We start from the raw sequence: 13071 nt of genomic DNA on the forward strand, positions 1-13071 counted from the left end.
AGCGAGTAACGAAGATTGGGTGATTGTCACGGGTCACCCCTTCATTCTGACTTAACTGAATTAAGAACAAGAGTATATCTTGGAGAAGAAGTAAGCATGAATTGAATAGAAAACATTAGTAATTGCATTAATTCATGAAGAACAGCAGAGCTCCACACCTTAATCTATGGGGTGTAAAAACTCCATCGTAGAAAATACATAGGTCAAAAAGGTCTAGGCACGGCCGAATGGCCAGCCCCCAAAACGTGAACAATGGTCTCTAGATCAAAGTGATCAAAAGATTAACCAAAAGCTCCAAAGATGTAAAATAAATCTCTAAAAGTAGTTTTTATACTAAACTAGTTACTAGGGTTTACAGAAATTGAGTAACTAAGTGCAGATAGTACAGAAATCCACTTCCGGGGCCCACTTGGTGTGTGCTTGGGCTGAGCCTTGAGTTTTACACGTGCATAGGCTATTTCTGGAGTTAAACGCCAGCTTTGGTGCCAGTTTGGGAGTTTAACTCCAATTCTGGTGCCAGTTTGGGCGTTTTACGCCAAGATATTTTAGGCTGTCTTTGGACGCCAGTTTGGGCCATCCAATCTCGAGAAAAGTATGGACTATTATACATTGCTGGGAAGACCAGGATGTCTAATTTCTATCGCAATTGAGAGCGCGCCAAATTGGCTTCTGTAGCTTCAGAAAATCCATTTTGAGTGTAGGAGGGTCAGAATCCAACAGCATCTGCAGTCCTTTTTCAGCCTCTGAATCAGATTTTTGCTTAGGTCCCACAATTTCAGCCAGAAAATACCTGAAATCACAGAAAAACACACAAACTCATAGTAAAATCCAAAAATGTGATTTTTTCATAAAAACTAATAAAAAAAATACTAAAAAGTAACCAAAATATACTAAAAACTATGTAAAAATAATGCCAAAAAGGTATAAATTATCCGCTCATCACAACACCAAACTTAAATTGTTGCTTGTCCCGAAGCAACTAAAAAGAAAATAGAATAAAAAGAAGAGAAAATATAATAAATTCCAAACTTATCAATGAAGATTAGCTTCAATTAGATGAGCGGGGCTTATAACCTTTTTGCTTCTGAACAGTTTTGGCATCTCACTTTATCTTTTGAAGTTCAGAATGATTGGCATCCATAGGAACTCAGAATTTAGATAGTGTTATTGATTCTCTTAGTTCAGTATGTTGATTCTTGAACACAACTACTTTATGAGTCTTGGCCATGACCCTAAGCATTTTGTTTTCCCGTATTACCACCGGATACATAAATGCCACATACACATAACTGTGTGAACCTTTTCAGATTGTGACTCAGCTTTGCTAGAGTCCCCAGTTAGAGGTGCCCAGAGCTCTTAAGCACACTCTTTTTGCTTTGGACCACGACTTTAACCGCTCAGTCTCAAGCTTTTCACTTGACACCTTCACGCCACAAGCACATGGTTAGGGACAGCTTGGTTTAGCCACTTAGGCCAGGATTTTATTCCTGTGGGCCCTCCTATCCATTAATGCTCAAAGCCTTGGATCCTCTTTATCCTTGCCTTTTGGTTTAAAGGGCTATTGGCTTTTTCTGCTTATTTCTTTTTCTTTTTCTTTCTTTTTTTCTTTATTTTTTTTGCCAAATTTTTTTCGCAAGCTTTTGTGTTCACTGGTTTTTCTTGCTTCAAGAATCAATTTTATGATTTTTCAGATTATCAATAACATTTCTATTTTTTCATTATTCTTGCAAGAGCCAACAATTTTAACATTCATAAACAACAAATTCAAAAATATGCACTGTTCAAGCATTCATTCAGAAAACAAAAAGTATTGCCACCACATCAAAATAATTAAACTAATTTCAAGATAGAATTAAAAATCCATGTACCTCTTGTTCTTTTGCAATTAAAAGCATTTTTCATTTAAGAAAGGTGATGGATTCATAAGACATTCATAGCTTTAATACATAGACATTAGACACTAATGATCATGTAATAAAGACACAAACATAGACAAAATATAAAGCATAATTTTTGAAAAGCAGAAAAAAATAAGAACAAGGAAATTAAAGAACGGGTCCACCTTAGTGATGGCGGCTAGTTCTTCCTCTTGAAGATCTTATTGAGTGCTTGAGCTCCTCTATGTCTCTTCCTTGCCTTTGTTGCTCCTCCCTCATAGCTCTTTGGTCCCCTCTGATTTCATGGAGGATAATGGAGTGCTCTTGGTGCTCCATCCTTAGCTGCCCCATGTTAGAACTTAATTCTCCTAAGGAGGTATTGATTTGCTCCCAATAGTTTTGTGGAGGAAAGTGCATCCCTTGAGGCATCTCAGGGATTTCATGATGAGGAACTTCCTCATGCTCTTGTTGAGGTCCATGAGTGGGCTCTTTTGTTTGCTCCATCATCTTCTTAGTGATGGGCTTGTCCTCTTCAATGAGGATGTCTTCCTCTATGACAATTCCAGCTGAATTGCATAGGGTACAGATGAGATGAGGGAAGGCTAGCCTTGCCAAAGTAGAGGGCTTATCCACTACCTTGTAGAGTTCTAGGGATATGATCTCATGAACTTCTACTTCCTCTCCATTCATGATGCTATGGATCATGATAGCCTGGTCTATTGTAACTTCAGACCGATTACTAGTAGGAATAGAGTGTTGGATGAACTCCAACCATCCCCTAGCCACGGGTTTAAGGTCGAGCCTTCTTAGTTGAATCGGCTTGCCTCTTGAGTCTCTTTTCCATTGAGCTCCTTACACACAAATGTCCCTAAGGACTTGGTCCAACCTTTGATCAAAGTTGACCCTTCTAGTGAAAGGATGAGGGTCTCCTCTCATCATTGGCAAGTTAAATGCCAACCTTACTTTTTCCAGACTAAAATCCAAGTAATTCCCCTGAACCATTGTGAGCCAATTCTTTGGGTTCGGCTTCATACTTTGATCATGGTTCTTAGTGATCCATGCATTGGCATAGAACTCTTGAACCATTAAGATTCCGACTTGTTGAATGGGGTTGGTGAGAGTTTTCCAACCTCTTCTTTGAATCTCATGTTGGATCTCCGGATATTCACCCCTTTTTGAGCTTGAAAGGGACTTCGGGAATCACTTTTTTCTTGTCCACAACTTTATAGAAGTGGTCTTGATGGACCTTTGAGATGAATCTCTCCATCTCCCATGACTCAGAGGTGGAAGCAATTGCTTTTCCTTTCTTCTTTCTAGAGGTTTCTCCGGCCTTAGGTGCCATTAATGGTTATGGAAAAACAAAAAGCAAGGCTTTTTCCACACCAAACTTAAAAGGTTTGCTCGTCCTCGAGCAAAAGAAGAATGAAAAGAGTAGAAGAAGAAGAAATGGAGGAGATGGAGGAAGGTGAGTGGTTTGGCCAAGGGGGGAAGAAGTGATTGTGATGTGTGATAGTTGAGGTAGTGAGGAGGGTTATTTATAGGGTAGGAGGAAGAGGGGATTCGGTCATGAAGGGGTAGGTTTGTGAGGGAAATGGTTTGAATTTGAATGGTGAGGTAGGTGGGGTTTATGATGGATGGATGTGAGTAGTGAAGAAAATATGGGGAAGAGGGTCGGATTTGATAGGTGAAGGATATTTGGGGAAGAGTTATTGATGGGATTGGTCAAGGGTATTTGGAAAAGAGTGTTATGGAAAGATGTGAAGAGGAGAGAAGAAGAGGTGGGGTAGGTGGGGATCCTGTGGGGTCCATAAATCCTGAGGTGTCAAGGAATTCTGCTTCCTGTACCATTCTGGAATTCGAACGCCCATTGTGTGCCATTCCTGGCGTTTAACGCCAGCTCTGCTACCTTTCCTGGCGTTAAACGACAGTCTGCTGCCCATTTCTGGCGTTTAACGCCAGCCAGACGCCAGACAGCCTTTTCTGGTGTTAAACGCCAAGAATGCTGCCAGGCTGGGTGTTAAACGCCCATTCTGCTATCCTTACTGGCGTTTAAACGCTAGTAAGCCTGTCCTCCAGGGTATGCTGTTTTTGATGGTATTTTTCATTTTGCTTTTAATTTTGTAGTTGTTTTTATGACTTCACATAATCATCAACCTAAAGAAAACACAAAATAACACTGGAAAATAAATAAATATAATTAAATAACATTGAGTTGCCTCCCAACAAGCGCTTCTTTAATGTCAATAGCTTGACAGTGAGCTCTTGGAGAGCTTCACAGATACTCAGAGCTTGATGTTGGCCTCCCAACACCAAACTTAGAAGTTAAGTGTGAGGGCTCTGTTTGACTCTGTATTGAGAGAAGCTTTTCATGCTTCCACTCCATGGTTACAGAAGAAGATCCTTGAGCCTTAAATATAAGGTAGTCCTCATTCAACTGAAGGACTAACTCTCCTTTGTCCACATTAATCACAGCTCTTGCTGTGGCTAGGAAGGGTCTTCCAAGGATGATGGAATCATCTTCATCCTTTCCAGTGTCTAGGATTATGAAATCAGCAGGGATGTAAAAGCCTTCAACCTTCACTAAGACATCCTCTACAAGTCCATAAGCCTGTTTTCTTGAATTGTCTGCCATCTCTAGTGAGATTCTTGCAGCTTGTACCTCAAAGATCCCTAGTTTCTCCATTACAGAGAGTAGCATGAGGTTTATACTTGAACTAAGGTCACACAGAGCCTTTTTAAAGGTTATGGTGCCTATAATGCAAGGTATTAAGAACTTTCCGGGATCCGGTTTCTTCTGAGGTAATTTCTATTGAACCAAGGTATTCAGTTTATTGATGAGCAATGGAGGTTCATCCTCCCAAGTCTCATTACCAAATAACTTGGCATTCAGCTCTATTATTACTCCTAGATACTGAGTAACTTGCTTTTCAACAATATCTTCATCCTCTTTAGAGGAAGAATACTCATCAGAGCTCATGAATGGCAACAGTAAGTTCAGTGAAATCTCTATGGTCTTTGTATGAGCCTCAGATTCCTTGGGTTCCTCAGGAGAGAACTCCTTAGTGGCCAGTGAACGTCCATTGAGGTCTTCCTCACTGGAATTCACTGCCTCTTCCTCCTCTACAGGTTCAGCCATATTGGACGTGTTTATGGCCTTGTACTCTCTTTTTGGATTCTCTTCTGTATTGCTTGGGAGAGTACTAGGAGGAGTTTCAGTCACTCTTTTACTTAGTTGACCCACTTGTGCCTCCAAATTTCGAATGGAGGACCTTGTTTCATTCATGAAACTGAGAGTGGTCTTAGATAGATCAGAGACTATGGTTGCTAAGTCAGAGTGGCTCTGCTTAGAATTCTCTGTCTGTTGCTCAGAAGATGATGGAAAAGGCTTGCTATTGCCAAACCTATTTCTCCCACCATTATTATTGAAGCCTTGATTAGGCTTTTGTTGATCCTTTCATGAGAAATTAGGGTGATTTCTCCATGAATGATTATAGGTGTTTCCATAGGATTTTCCCATGTAATTCATCTTTTCCATTGCAGGATTCTTAGGGTCATAAGCTTCTTCTTCAGAGGAAGCTTCTTTAGTACTGCCAGATGCAGCTTTCATTCCAGTCAGACTCTGAGAAATCATATTGACTTGCTGAGTCAATATTTTATTCTGAGCCAATATTGTATTCAGAGTATCAATCTCAAGAACTCCTTTCTTCAGAGTTTTCCCATTATTCACAGGATTTCTTTCAGAAGTATACAAGAACTGGTTATTTACAACCATTTCAATGAGTTCCTGCACTTCTACAGGCATCTTCTTCAAATGAAGAGATCCACCAGCAGAGTAATCCAATGACATCTTAGGCAATTCAAACAGACCATCATAGAATATACATAGGATGCTCTATTTTGAAAGAATGTCAAAAGGACACCTTCTGATCAATTGCTTGTATCTTTCCTAAGCTTCATAGAGGGATTCACCTTCCTTCTGTCTGAAGGTTTGGAACTTCCACTCTAAGCTTGCTCAATTTTTGAGGTGGAAAGAATTTGGCCAAGAAAGCATTGACCAACTTTTCCCAAGAGTTCAGGCTTTCTTTAGGTTGTGAGTCCAAGCATATCCTAGCTTTGTCTCTTACAGCAAAGCGAAAAAGCATAAGTCTGTAGACCTCAGGATTAACCCTATTGGTCTTAACAGTATCACAGATTTGCAAGAATTCAGCTAAGAACTGATGAGGATCTTCCAATGGAAGTCCATGAAACTTGCAATTCTACTGCATTAGAGAAACTAATTGAGGCTTAAGCTCAAAGTTATTTGCTCCAATTGCAGGAATTGAGATGCTTCTTCCATAGAAGTCAGAAGTGGGTGCAGTAAAGTCACCAAGCATCTTCCTTGCATCTTCACCATTATTGTTATTTTCGGCTGCCATGTCTTCTTCTTTTTTGAAAATTTCTGTTAGGTCCTCTCCAGAGTGTTGTGCTTTAGCTTCTCTTAGTTTCCTCTTCAGAGTCCTTTCAGGTTAAGGATCAGCTTCAACAAGAATGTTCTTATCCTTGTTCCTGCTCATATGAATAAGAAGAGAACAGAAAAGAATAGGAATCCTCTATGGCACAGTATAGAGATTCCTTTATGTGAGTAGAAGAAAAGAATAGAAGAATAAGGTAGAGATAGAATGAGATGAATTCGAACACAGAGAGAGGAAGAGGGTTCGAATTTTAAGAAGAAAAGAAGTGTTAGTAATTAAATAAATAAATAGAAAGAGATGGGAGAGAGAAGAAATTCGAATTTTAATTATAAAAAAAGAATAATATTTTTGTTTTTGTTTTAATTATTGGTTAGTATTCAAAAATTGATAGAAGAAATAAAATAAAATTTGAAAATTAAATAAATTAATTAATTAAAAAGATTTTTGAAAAAGTGGTTAGTGATTTTCAAAAATTGGAGAGAGAAAAGTAGTTAGGTGGTTTTGAAAAAGATAAGAATTAGTAAAACAAACAAAAAGTCAAGTGGTTAATTGAAAAAGATTTGAAAATCAATTTTGAATAGATAAGAAGTTAGAAAAAGATTTTGAAATTCAATTTTGAAAAAGATATGATTGAAAATTATTTTGAAAAAGATTTGAATTGGAAATTAAAAAGATTTGATTTTTGAAATTAAAGTTCATTACTTGACTAACAAGAAACTAAAAGATATGATTCTAGAGTTTAAAGATTGAACCTTTCTTAATAGGCAAGTAAAAACTTGAAATTTTTGAATCAAAATATTAAATGTTAATAATAAATTCGAAAATTATGAAATAAAAGTAAGAAAAAGATTTTGAAAATCAATTTTTAAATTTTCGAAAATATTAAGAAGGAAAATAAAAAAGATTTGATTTTTGAAAAATATTTGAAAAGATAGGATTTTGAAATTTATGAGTAAAATAAGGAAAGATATATTTTTTTTGTTGATTTTTGAATTTTTAATGAGGAGAGAGAAAAAACAACTAAATGACACAAGACATCAAAATTTAAGATCAAAACGCATAATGCATGCAAGAACACTTTGAATGTCAAGATCAACACTAAGAACGCTTTGAAGATCATGATGAACATCAAGAACATATTTTTGAAAATTTTTTTTGAAAAGAAACACATGCAAGACAACAAACTTAGAAATTTTCAATATTTAAACACTAAGAATTCGAAAATGCACAAGAAAAACAACAAAAGACACAAAACAAGAAAATCACAAGATTAAATATAGATAATCATCAAGAATAGCTTGAAGATCAAACAAGAACACAATGCATATAATTTCGAAAATTAATAAAAATTAAAACGTGCAATTGACTCCAAACTTAAAATTTGACACAAGACTCAAACAATAAATACAAAATTTTTGGTTTTTATGATTTTATTAATTTTTTTTGTATTTTTCGAAAATTATTTTGGAAAAAGAAAAAAAGGATACAAAATTTTTAATAAGAATTCCAGGAATCATGCAATGTTAGTCTAAAGCTCCAGTCCAAAAGAATTAGACATGGCTAAATGGCCAGCCAAGCTTTAGTCTAAAGCTTCGGTCCAAAAGATTAGACATGGCCAAATAGCCAGCCAAGTTTTAGCATAAAACATACAAGCATGTCAATGAGAAGTGGAAGCCTCAGTCCAAAAGATTAGACATGGCTAAACAGCCAGCCAGGCTTCAACATATCTCATGAAACTCTAGAATTCATTCTTAAAAATCTGAAGAACAAATTTTTTTTTGGATTTTTTGAAAATAAAAATAAAAAGCTTAAACATAAAATAAAATTACCCAATCTAAGCAACAAGATGAACCGTCAGTTGTCCGAACTCGAACAATCCCCGGCAACGGTGCCAAAAACATGGCATGCGGAATCGTGATCTCACACTTTTCTCACAACTTCGCGCAACTAACCAGCAAGTGCACTGGGTCATCCAAGTAATAAACCTTACGTGAGTAAGGGTCGATTCCACGGAGATTGTCAGCTTGAAGCAAGCTATGGTCATCTTGTAAATCTCAGTCAGGTGGATTCAAATGGTTATGAGGTTTTGATAATTAAAATAGAAATAAAACATAAAACAAGATAAAGTTACTTATGTAATTCAATGGTGGGAATTTCAGATAAGCGCCTGAAGATGTTTTGTTACTTTTGAACCTCTGCTTTCCTACTGCCTTCTTCCAACCATGCGTTACTTCCTTCCATGGCAAGCTGTAAGATCCTCTTAGTGAAAATGGTCCTCTACAGTTTCTGGACGGCTAATAAACTGTCGGATTTCTCGTCTCGGATGAAAAATACCAGGTACATCTACCGCATGGCTAATCATTTGTCGGTTCCCGCTAGTGTCGGAATAGAATCCATTGATCTTTTTGCACACTGTCACTTGCGCCCAACATTCGTAGGTTTGAAGCTCGTCACAGTCATCCCTTCTTGGATCCTACTCGGAATACCACAGACAAGGTTTAGACTTTTCGGATCCGAGGAATGGCTGCCAATAATTCTAGCCTATACCACGAAGATACTAATCTCACGGACTCAGTTCGTGTATTAGATATCCAAGAGAATATACTCCAGCTGTCATCCAATGACTACGTTGAACATCATGTAGACCGCTTTGTGGTTGTCAGGCACGCGATCTTGGCTAAGCGAGTAACGAAGATTGGGTGATTGTCACGGGTCACCCTTTTATTCTGACTTAACTAAATTAAGAACAAGAGTATATCTTAGAGAAGAAGTAGGCGTGAATTGAATAGAAAATAGTAGTAATTGCATTAATTCATGAAGAACAGCAGAGCTCCACACCTTAATCTATGGGGTATAGAAACTCCACCGTAGAAAATACATAGGTGAAAAAGGTCTAGGCATGGCTGAATGGCCAGCCCCCAAAACGTGAACAATGGTCTCTAGATCAAAGTGATCAAAAGATTAACCAAAAGTTCCAAATATGTAAAATAAATCTCTAAAAGTAGTTTTTATACTAAACTAGTTACAAGGGTTTACAGAAATTGAGTAACTAAGTGTAGATAGTGCAGAAATCCACTTCCGGGGCCCACTTGGTGTGTGCTTGGGCTGAGCCTTGAGCTTTACACGTGCATAGGCTGTTCCTGGAGTTAAACGCCAGCTTTGGTACCAGTTTGGGCGTTTAACTCCAATTCTGGTTCTAGTTTGGGCGTTTTACGCCAAGATGTTTTAGGCTGTCTTTGGACGCCAGTTTGGGCCATCAAAGCTCAGTCAAAGTATGGACTATTATATATTTCTGGAAAGCGCAGGATGTCTATTTTTTAACGCAATTGAGAGCGCGCCAATTGGACTTCTGTAGCTCCGGAAAATTCATTTCGAGTGCAAAAGGGTCAGAATCTAACAGCATCTACAGTCCTTTTTCAGCCTCTGAATAAGATTTTTGCTTAGGTCCCTCAATTTTAGCCAGAAAATATCTAAAATCACAGAAAAATACACAAACTCATAGTAAAGTCTAGAAATGTGATTTTTGGATAAAAACTAATAAAAATATACTAAAAAGTAACTAAAACATACTAAAAACTATGTAAAAATAATGCCAAAAAGGGTATAAATTATCCACTCATTACTACTGTTTCCATTCTCTTTGAGGGATAAGGTATCTCAATGGTTGGAGACATTCCCCAAAGAAAGCATCAATACTTGGGATGATTTGGTGAACAAATTCCTATCTAAGTTCTACCCACCTCAGAGGATCATAAGACTGAAGACAAAAGTGCAAATATTCACTCAAATGGATGGAGAATCACTTTATGAGGCATGGGAAAGATACAAAGCTCTGATTAGGAAATGTCCACCTGAGATGTTCAGTGAATGGGACAGACTTTAGAATTTCTATGAGGGGTTGACTCTAAAAGCTCAAGAGTTTTTAGACTACTCTCCAGGAGGTTCATTGCAACTAATGAAGACAGTTGAAGAAGTCCAGATCTCATAGACACTGTGACCAACAATCAATACTTCTATGCTCATCAGAGGCAACGCCAACCAGTTCAAAAGAAGGGTGTGTTGGAGCTAAAAGGAGTGGACACTATCTTGGCACAGAACAAGTTGATGCACCAACAAATCCAACAACAAATGGAGTTAATGATAAAGAGAATTAATGGACTCCAAGTGGCTGTAGTTAGCACAGCAAGCCAACCCTCAAATGGATGGAGCCAAAGTAAAGAAGCCTTTGAGAAAAAAACCTATGATCAGCAACCAGAACAAGTCCAATATATGCATAACACCTCAAGCTCTTCTCATAATGAATTTCATGGAGATACATACAATCCGTCATGGAGGAATCATCCAAACTTGAGGTGGGGTGATTGATGACAAGTCATATTAGCCTAGTTTCACTAGCCTTTTTCCTTTGTTTTCAATTAAATTATGCACTTTCTTGAGCCATAAGCAAGCCAATTGGGTAGATTTTCATGCTTCCTTTGATTTAATCAACCATGTATGAATTCATGCTATTTCATGAGGTTTTATGCTATAATTGTCACATATTATGAAAGAATGAATATCTCATGATTTTGAGCATAGCTTTGATGTGTTTGGTTGATTAATGATAGGTGAAGAAAGCTTGGAGAAAGGTTGAAGCAAGAAGGAATGGCTAGGAGGAAGAGAGGACAAAAAGTTTGAGCAAAAGTTTGCCTCAAACTTTAGCTCAAACTTTTGGAATAAGTGAAAATGAACCAGGGAGCAAAAAGCTGGACCAAAAGTTTGCCTCAAACTTTTGTGCAAACTTTTGGGCAAAAAGCTGGAGCAAAAGTTTGCCTCAAAATTTTTGGCAAACTTTTGGCATCACAAATCAACACCCTAGAGAGCAAAAGTTTGTGCCAACGTTTGCCTCAAACTTTTTGGCAAACGTTGGCGCATGAACAACACACCCTGGAGAGCAAAAGTTTGCGCCAACGTTTGCCTCTAACTTTTTGGCAAACGTTGGCGCCATGAGTGTGCAAGGGGAGGCCATCGTTGGAGCAAAAGTTTGACCCCAAACTTTTGCCCCAACGTTGGTATCAGCAAAAGAGGGTGGCTGATGTGAAAAGTTTGAGGAAAAGTTTGCCTCAAACTTTTACTCAAACTTTTACTCAAGCTTTCATGATTCCAAACCCGGTTCAATTCGGTTCTTCTCCAAACTCCAAGAGCAATCAACCAAGGCCTCTATCAACCCAATTCCATCAAGAGCAAAGGCCCAATTGAAGGCTTGAAGACCATTTGAAGAAAGTGTATAAATAGCATAGAATTTAAGTTTTTAAGGGAGCTTTCCCTTTTAGTTTTCATAGAGAGTTTTCGGAGAGCTTTTGGTGTTGAGTGAATTTTAATTTCTAAGTTTCGGGGAAGGAGAATTGAATTCCCTTCCTCTTAGTTTTCTTGCTTTCAATTTCAATTACAATTGTCTTGGATCTTGGGTTGGAGAATTGAAGGAAATCTGTTTCAATCTCATCCTGAGACCTCTCTCTCTGTTTCATTTTACTGCATAATTGAATTTCCATTTTGGTTAATTGCTTCTGTCTTCTACTTTCTCAGCAATTTACAATTTACAATTCCTTTGCAATTGTTCTTGTTGGATCTAGGAAGGCATTGAGATCTAGACTTGGTTATCTAGTCTCTTGGGTCCTGAGATCCGGATTTCCCATTTTCAATTCTCTGTTTACTGCTTTCAAGCTCATTTACATTTCTGTTTTAAGATCCGGTTCAATTCAAGTCATCCTTTATTCCTCTGCTTGTTGCAATTTTACTTTTTCTTATTTAATTTCTGCAAATCCAATTCCCAATTCCCTTTACAATTCAAGCCATTTACATTTCTTGCACTTTAAGATTCTGCAATTTACATTTCTTGCGTTCTAAGTTTCTGCCATTTAATTTCTTATTCTTTAAGATTCAGCACTTTAAATTTCAGTTCTCTTTACTTTCATGCAATTTACCTACTCCCTTTACTTTCTCTGCAATTTAAATTCTGCAAATCACAAATCTCTCAACCAAATCTTGATTCGCTTGACTAAATCAACCACTAAGCTGAAATTGCTTAATCCTTCAATCCCTGTGGGATCGACCTCACTCCCGTGAGTTATTATTACTTGATGCGACCCGGTGCACTTGCCGGTTAGTTTTGGGTGTTTTGGAGAAATTCATTTTTCCACAAAAATACCCATCAAGTTTTTGGCGCCGTTGCCGGGGATTGATTAGATTGACAATGATTAAGTGAAGTGGAGATCTAGATCAAGCACTTTTTCTTTTCTGTCCTTTAATTTTCAGTTAACCCACTAACTGTTTGAATTTTTGCTTAAGCTAACTAAAACTTCATTCTAGCAGTAGATTGAAGTGTCACTGGTTTGTGTGTTTCTTATGTTTTGCTTGTATGTCAGGTACAAGAAGAACCACACCCACCTTTCATGAACAAGATGAAAGAACTCTCAGGAGGTTAAGAAGAGCTGAAAGAGGGAAAAATATTGTTGGAGAAGAAGAATCAGAAGAAGAATTCCAAGATATGGAGGAACATTCAACCAATCCACCTGGTGGAGCAGACAACAACAATAACAACCCACCCCAGAGGAGAGTTTTGGCCTCCTATACCTTTGCAAATGCTAGACATTGTGGAAGCAGCATTCTCACCCCTAATGTCAATGTAAATAACTTTGAATTGAAGCCACAACTCATTACATTGGTCCAAAACAACTGCTCGTTTGGGGGAGGACCATTGGAGG

This window comes from Arachis hypogaea, chromosome 14, assembly GCF_003086295.3.
Source record: "Arachis hypogaea cultivar Tifrunner chromosome 14, arahy.Tifrunner.gnm2.J5K5, whole genome shotgun sequence".
NCBI classification, from domain to species: Eukaryota; Viridiplantae; Streptophyta; class Magnoliopsida; order Fabales; family Fabaceae; genus Arachis; species Arachis hypogaea.